General features: G+C 39.9%; 1 protein-coding gene across 1 annotated transcript in view; it reads right to left on the bottom strand.

The window, feature by feature from the left end:
- LOC144539498 (NACHT, LRR and PYD domains-containing protein 3-like) overlaps window positions 1-9,057 on the bottom strand; it is a 306,969-nt gene that overhangs the window by 226,555 nt on the left and 71,357 nt on the right. The window lies entirely within an intron of this gene.

Genomic DNA, 9,057 nt, shown 5'->3' with positions numbered 1-9,057 from the left:
AGTCGTCTGACAACAGAAACCGAAAGATCTGTCAGTGACAACAGCTGTATTGTGTTATTGATTATGTTGAAACACAAAATAAGTGATCACATTAACATTGCTGCCAGTGGTGAGAACCGAGCTACACTCTGCAGAAGTACGGCAGCCATGTTGGAGAAAAGGGGCCTAATGTCGCCTAGTGTTTTTATTTTTTATTTTTTTATTTTTTTTTGGGGGGGGGGGTAGACAAACACAAAAACTAATAATAATATGATGCCCATTGTTATTGCCACACAATGACGCACAGCATCAATCAGTTCTCTCTCTCTCTCTCTCTCTCTCTCTCTCTCTCTCTCTCTCAAACACCCACACAACGTTTTAGATTAGATTAGATTTAGAACATGTTAAAAAAAGACAAAAAAAAAAAAAAAAAAATATATATATATATATATACATATATATATATATACACATACGTAAGAAAACAAAACAAGAATAACCAATAAAATGAGACAAGCTCACTTTAAAAAGAAAAGCTACTGAACGGGACGGGCTTCGAGTCGGGCCGGGTTTTGACAACAAGCTTTAGAAAAGAGGTGAAAACAGCAACACAGCTGGATAATGGTTCATATCATTATGTCTCAATGAAATCTCCATATAGCACACATTAGTTTCAGGATATCGCTTATTGACACATTTTTGACATAAATTTTACTAGTTGTTTTAACTGTTTTAGTATTATATTATTATTAGTAGTAGTAGTAGTAGTAGTATTACTAGTATAAAATGAACAAACTTCATTTTACATGCAGGGGCAATTGTAACATTTTCCCTCATAACTCACAGACAACTTCAAATACAGCAGTCATCCTTTGATATAAGAAACATATATATTTGCACTAATTAATAATACAATTGATATATTTTCACTGAGAAGGACAAGACTAATATTGAATTTAAGGCAAGAAGTCATAGTGTTACAATTGCCCCCTTGTCTGTTTTGTTGTTATTTTAAATTAGTTGAAAATATATTTCACTCAAATATATTAATCAGCTGATGAGTCTTTAACAAATACTTAATTGACAATGAAAGGAACTTTACTTTTGCAGAAACATGTAATATTCACATCTGTTGATATATAATATTGCTTGAACACATATAAAAATCTATTAATATTTTCATTTTCTAATAGAGAAGTATGTCAACACAGACAAACAGGGTGCTTATATTTGGGCATGTGGCTGCAGCTGGTAGAGATGTTTGTCTTGCTCAAGGACACTTCAGCAGGGTGTGTGTGTGTGTGTGCGTGTGTGTGTGTAATCATGTCAAAATAATGACAAATGCCCATCACAGCTGTAACAGTGTTGCCCCCGATCTTGCAGCCATGATAAAATCTTGCATGCTAGCTAGCAGCTACTATATTAGAATAGGTTGTTCATGTTAATTTTTAACCAATAACCTAGAGATAAAAATTATATAAGTTTAAATTCATAGGCATCAAAACTGTAGACAGCAGAGGAAAAATACTGTACATCCAAAAAGTAACTTTCATACCTCAAAATCATTTTTTTGGTGGAGGTGAAATGATCAAACCAACAACTATTGTAGTACTTGAATTTAAATGTGAATTTAATTAATCACTTTATAAATCACTTTATAAATTGCTTTTTAATCTAGGCCCTACCACTGAACTAGTCTATATTAATTAGAATTAATTAATTAGAACGATAATTAGAATGGCACAGTAGAGGCTCCATCGAGCTTCATCATGTCAAATCAAGTGTGATCTTAATTCAAGAAAAATATTGATTTAATTTGTGCTTTCTATGATTCATACTCTGAAACATTTGGAAATGTATTTATACCTGATTTTGTAACTTTGAACTTCGGGTGGAAAATGTTTTTTTTGTTTTTCAGTGTTCAATAACACGTCACATCTTATTATATAAATATAGTTAAATCTATTCACACAATCAAGCCTTTTGTGTTGTATCAGTGTTGTATCGGCTGTGCTTCTATGTTCGTACGTAAAATGAGTCCATGTGTACAGAATCTGTATTAACAAACATACTAAGAACAACATATCTTGTGTCAGTATGTGTTGATAGTTAAGAGTTATGGATCCTTTTGGCTAGATATTAAATATAGTTAGGCTATGAGTAACTCATGTTATTTTTACTCTTCCTTATTGGATTTTTACTAGGGAAGAAACAAGGTTGTCGTGGCTACGGTTATCCAATGAGAAAATAAGGCCATTGAGATTGTTTTGTCAGTTTTATCTTGTAACTGTCTAAATGGCAAACAGATTCTTTACCTGTGATGATCTTTACCTCTTTTGGCCATGACCAGAGTTTCTCTCATGCCATTTTTTATCATGATGAATGGTGATAGTTAAACAGTAAACAGTTCATGAATTGGTGAGTAATGCACTTTGGGGTCATGAGATGATTTGTGTGAAAGGAAAAAAAATATATTTCTACTACACAAATTTATTATCGTGTCATTTTTCAGATTTTTCTCCAATTTCTGCTTTTTTTTCTTGTGAAATACCGAATAGTTTTCAGCCTCTCAGCCTCCTCTGAATAAAATGAAACCGCCTGAAAAAGGAAAATCATTTCCACAGTTCAGTCCACACTTCCATATCAGTTCAGTCGACCTCCAGCATCAGCTGCCTTAATGATCCACTGTCACCGCTGTTATTCAGACTTTTCCCCCAGATCGCAATATTGATCATGGAAAATAAGCGTTACATTTTGAAAGGTAAGACCCTGGACCAAAATGAACTTCTATACAGGTTTCTAGAGCTGCTGCAGCTGTGAATGCACAATTAGTTTCATCAAATAGACAGGCTAATTTAACAATCTCATGCTAGCTAGCTTGGTAATGTTAACTAGTTACTTGATCATGTTAGCAATGCATTAGTGACAATGAAAAGAAAGGACCTTGTTGCCAAAACCACATTTTATGTTTGTAGAAGTTGAAAATGAAGTGAAACTGCACTGAAATGCGCTCATTAGAAAGTACCAAAATAAAATAATACCAAATAAACAATACCAAAATACTCTTTGTTTTGAGAAAAGTTCATTTTTATTTTTATTTTCATTTATTGTTTCATCTTACATAATGCCCAAAGGAATTCTTAGAGCAGGCCAGTGAGCATACAGAGGATTACACACTAATTCATTAAGTCTTGAAAACCAGGTGAGAAAAATGGTTCCTGTGCAATTAACTAAACAAGGTAGTGTTTTCTAGCAGTGGCTGCAAAAGTGGGGTCTGGGGACCATCAGGGGTCCTTGAGGGGTTTCCAGGGGGTCCTCAGCAAAATGAAGAATACTTTAATTTCACCATTATTTCGCTCCCTAGAAGAAGGCACACTGGAAAAATGTTGGGTTTGCTATAGGATGTCTGTTTTGTTCATAGACTTCACTCTACCCACTCTGGGTATCACCCAAAGTTTGGGACCCCCGGCCTACAGTAAGCCAAAGTCCTTGGATAATACATCCTGTTATCACAATGAAAAGGTCTGTTGAGGAAAAAGACCCACCCTCCTTCAGCATGCTGGCTACAGCTCTGCTGCTGATCCTGATTCTTGCATATTGTAGTTTTACTTCTACATTCATTTCCAGAGACAGAGCTGCTCTGAAGGCAGAAATAATCTCATTGGTTGGGTTAAAACTCAGGGGGCGGAGCCAACAAACAGTATTTCTGGATAAACGTTAGACTGAAGCCCAGTGAAAAAGGTAAGGGGTAAGAGCATAGACTGTAAAAAAAAGTAGTAGTGAGTGTGATGTCACCCACGGGCCATTTTGAAGCCAAAAGATTGGATTTATCATCGCCACCATGTTGACATTTTTTGGAGCCAGCGCACCCAAAGCGAGGCCGGGGGTCATCCGCAGAGCCGCAGCTCCACCCGCTATTGGCCCGAAATTGGCGACCTGTCAATCACTAGGAAAACAACCCCGTTTTATAACCGTTATATCCCGTTAATGACACAATTACTTTGAAAATAAGGACACACATTTGAAGAAGTGAAATTAGCTACTGAGACGATAACCTCTTGTCGTTGGGCGGTTCGGTGTGTTTTTGGAGCCGGCCTCTAGCGGACGTTAGAGGAGTTGCTGCCTGCTGCCGCGGTTTTGGCCACTTGGGTAAGAGAGGAGCTAGCTAATACTGAAGCCTAGCGCTCTGCTATTAACTGAAAAAAATTCAATCTAGCCACCTTTCCAACCTGGGCTGCGTTTCCCAAAAGCATCGTAAGCCTAAGATGTTCGTTAAGTACATCGTAAGAAGCGTGATGTTGTAGATTAAGAGTGCTTCTGACCACTCAAACACTAAGAACGCTGCAAGGAAGAAAAGATCATGAGTTTTATTTTGACCGCCAATGATGATTGTAGTCTAGAGTAAAATATGCACACAATGTTTATAACACCAACTGAAAACATTTTTTAAAAAGACGTGAAATGCAGGCTATACCTCGTTTTCAGGGCATAATCAGGACTTTTAATTGTTGATTTGATGAACCTCGGGAATTTTGTTAAGTGGGGAAAAAGTGAAATAAAATACAAAATTGGTGACTTGTGGCTGTTGAGGCATTTAACTAAACCCTGCAGATTGTTGAACTGAGGAAGAAAAAAAAGTGTGTGTGTGTGTGGTGTATGGTGGGGGCTGTTTTTAAGAAACTTTGAATAGCTTGGCGACATGCTTAATCAGGCTTACTCAATATTGTGTCTTACCTGGTAGGTAAACACAATGTTGTCATATCGCCACCGCCTTTTAAAAAAAATTGTAACCTAAACAGCACAAAATATTATTTTGTGTACTTTCAAGGTCTTGACAAAAGGCCTATTTGAACGAATTACGCAGGCATGAATGCATTACAGTGTCTACAATCAACCATAAACCAGCTAAGCATTTAAAAACTGGACAGCGCGGCTAAATGTACATTTTATACATACCTGTCAAAAAGCCCAATGTGCGCTCTCTCCATCATTCAACGCAGGGGTGAGGCGTAAAGAAATGGAACACGACCAAAGATGCACTTAAGGTACGACATTTGGGCAAAATCTACGAAACCTTTTAAAATCACTCGTAGGAAACCTTTGTAACCACTAAGAGCGATCGTTATTGGGGAAACGCAGCCCTGGCCAGTTAGCTAAATAGCGTGTCCGCTGAGGTTTAACTCAACCAATGAGATTATTTCTGCCTCCAGAGCAGCTCTGTCTGTCTGAGAAATGATTGTAGAACTAAAACTCCAATCTGCATTGATCCTTCTGGAGGTTTTGTGGGTCTAATTCAACCAAACATCAGTGATGGGAGGAGACTTGATTACACCACTGACATTCCCTCTCTCAACCCCCCACCCCCTCCAAGCAAGATTTCTACATATGCGCTCACCCCAAAATAGTACAAGGGATGGTTACATCAGATTCTGTTCATTGGTAAGTTATATTTTCACTAATAATGCTAGTAATAATCAGTAATAATACCAGTCATACCAGTTGCTCTGCCACGATCCCCCAGAAAAAGTCATGCCCCATGAACATCCGTTCTGCTGCTCCACCCACACCTTGTCCCCGGCCTCCAGCCAGTCATTGTACGTGCACAGGTCGCTAACCGAGCCACTTTGACGGAAACACAACTTTCTCTGCTCGTCGTTCACCAGGATGCGCCAGATGCTGCTCTGACTGCCCAGGCAGGGCAAGGCGCTGAGGGAGAACCGATAATCTCCAGCAAAGGGTGCGGTGAACTTGCAGGTCTCTTTATTGTAGCCGAAGTCAAAGTGTTTCTCGAAGCCGTGGCCGGTGTTGTCGGTGATCACGTCGAACCTGACGGGGTTGACGTAGCCGCGGACCTCGCCCATCCGACCGACCACGAAGTGTATCGCCTGGATCTCCAGTGGCGGGTCGGTGTAGTCGTAGTTGTAGTCAGCGTGGCCTGGAGAGGAGAGAGATTTTTTAATTATTATTTTCTCTTCTTTTTTCTAGATTCAGTCGCACAAAAAGCACAAAAAGATTGATATGATCGACACGTCTCACCCGCTCGACCCTGCGGTGATCGGTCAGCCGCAAACCGCCCTCCAAAGCACCTGTTGGCATTCGTTTTTCCATGGAATTGTTTCTTTCCCCGTGTTAACCACGTGTTCTTTGAATTTTTTGGCGCTTCATCGGTTGAAGGGGGCAGTCCGATCAGCGGGAGGTTCTGCCATTTTGATTGGATTATTCGATTTGTGGGCGGGGTCTTGGACAATGGTGTAACCTTTCAGCGCAAAGTGTGAAGTCCAGAGGAAGCAATGGCGGATGAAAATCTAAACATTGATCTTGCGACTGAAGTAGTTATCAATAAACTCAATACAGGTATACCTGCACTAGCAATACATGCTTTTAAAAACATTTGTTCGGGGACAAGATGCATTTGGTATCTTGCCACCAGGTTTCGGTAACTAATTGATCAACTGGCCCCTCTGAAGGCTACATGAAGACGTAGCGACAGGCCTGTTGTTATGAAAGTTTCTCCCGTCGTATTTTCTTATTTGCTCAGTGATATTAATGACACAAATAGCTTTCAAAGGCAATGTAAGAAGACAGATCTCCTCTTGACAGATATGCAGACAACGTTGTGAGATTGCTAACTAACTGGATTTAACCTAGTAGCATAGCTGTTACATCATATCCTGACATTTTTCAAGCAAATCCAACAAATGACGTATGTACACAGGGCTGGGCCAGGCTAAGGTAACGGGTAACTACCAAAACAAAGACAGCACCTGAGTAAATGAAGGACAGAATGAATAGTAAGGTGTGTTTTGCTGCCATAGTTTAAGTCAGCTCAACCTTTTGGAAAGTGAGGTAAATGCCAACTAATGCCCAGAAACACTTCACTTTCCCCTCTCATGTACTTTAATAATCCTTAAAGAGTAATGAAACCACCTGTCAGTCACTACCTGGCTCCAAATATCAGCCAATAGCAGATGGACGTTTTAGTAGCATGCATTTTACCATTAGATGTCAGGCTTTACACTGAGATTTGGGTTTGGGGTTTAGTTACTCGTCAATCACGTTTCCTCTCCGCTATTTTCCTGCTCTCCTTGCCCCTGATTGCACCGTTTTCTTGTTTATTAAAAAAAAAAGAACTTCTCTAATCCCTGATCATTCCAGGCTCACAGGACAATTGTTCCATTTATTGTCTGGGTGCTGCGACCTCTGACCCTTCACCTTCTAATTATTAATTGCTTGTAATGTCAGCAACGTTGGAATTGAAGCTTATTCTAATAGCAGCGATGAAATTAAAGGTCAAAATTGTAAACTCAAACGTGAGCCACTGTCTGATTTTGATGAAACTAGAAGTAATGATGCATTTCGGCGCTGTGTTCAGGCCTTTAAAAACATTAATCTGATTGGCCTTGATGGCGACGCTATAATAACAGGTCAAACTTTAATAATGTCAAACTTTGACAGGCCGTAACTGCAGCATCATTGGTCTGATTTTGATTAAACTTGGAGGGATGATGCATCTTGTTGCTGATTGTCCCAAGGGATGCCTGCATCATTCATGGGGAACGGCATGTTTACTTGTTACCTTATCCAGCAATTTATTACATTAACGGGTTTGATTACATTTTTGACTCATTTAGAGGAACATTTTGTTACATTTTGACAAGTTATCAAATTATCCAGCAGTTATCTCATTATCAGTCACTACAACATCTCCAGATCAAAATGCCGAGACGTTCACCTGAGGCTGAGTTTGTGTTTTACCTTCACACACCACGCCAGCGTCTTCACTGTGGCTACAGTAATCTGATTCCAACTCCGCGTGTCTGCAGTCCATCAGCATCGACTCAGATCCCGTACAGTTGACATTGCCCTGATAGATGGGTCCTTCTCCCCGACCGAAGTGGGCTCCGCCGGGGGCCGACAGAGCCTTGCCACAGCCCAGCTCCCTGCACACCACCTGGGCGTCGGCCAGCTCCCACCAGTCGTCACACACCGACCACCACTGGCTGTCATAGTAAACCTCCACTCTGCCGGAGCAGGAGTCACCGGAGGAGCCGCCAACCAGCCTGACCAGAGGAGCCACTGCAATACAATTATTAGAAAAAAATGTATTATCATTAGTAGTAGTAAATGACGTAGTTCTGGCAGGACACTTTAAGTCGTGATATGCTGCGTCAGCTGATTGCTGCCACACCTATTTAAAGGCCTTCACACTCATATTCACTGATGCGTGCGTTGCTGCTGTTATTTGCTAGAACCTCCTCCACCCCAGCCTCGGCCTGCTTGGTTCTGCTCTGTCTGCAGGGCCTAACCTTTTTTATTATTATTGCAAAGCTCCCAGCATCTTATTTATCATGTGCTATGTATTCTCTGCATTATGCTGTAGCAGGGTTAGGGTTAAAGGGTAAGGGTTAGGGTAAAATATGTTTAAGTAAAAAATGAAATTTGTGACTTGAAAGAAAATCAATCTTTTTTTTTTTTACTCTAATTTTCATTTTTCCTCAGTATGTTTTCAATGAAGTATTGAACTTTAAATCCCGGAATAAAACTCAAAAAAGACAATTACACGAAAAAGCTACTCTACTCAATTACATTACAATGAGAGTAATTGCAATTGGTTCCTTCCACCCTTGGATATACAGTATATATAAATATACGTATGTATAAATATATTTGCTGCATAAACGTTAAATTGCTGTGAGCGTCAAAACTGAATCTGTAAACGTGCTGATGCAGCTCTCAACTGCTGACAGAAGTGAATCCTTCAGTCTGAAAACCAAACTGTCTGCGGCTCTGATGTGCCTCTTCCTGTTGTGTTTGTCTTCCTTTCTACCTGTCTGGTGGAGAATATAGATATAAGAATAACACACACACACACACACACACACACAAATACTCACTTGACCGGTGGATCAGAGGTGCGTCTGTCCCATTTGAAACCTGAAAAGACAATTTGTTTTTATGTTTTTGGTGAACTCACTTTCCCTCAACCTGCCTCGTCTACTTCTGCTTCATTTAGTGATTTCCTACATTTCCCAGAATGCCTGTTGACAACCCCAAGAAAAGGGGCCTGGACCCTGAACT

The sequence above is a fragment of the Centroberyx gerrardi genome, chromosome 7 (genome assembly GCF_048128805.1).
Source record: "Centroberyx gerrardi isolate f3 chromosome 7, fCenGer3.hap1.cur.20231027, whole genome shotgun sequence".
NCBI classification, from domain to species: domain Eukaryota; kingdom Metazoa; phylum Chordata; class Actinopteri; order Beryciformes; family Berycidae; genus Centroberyx; species Centroberyx gerrardi.
The sequence above is the reverse complement of the archived record's forward strand: the minus strand, read 5'-3'. Positions and strand labels throughout refer to the sequence as shown.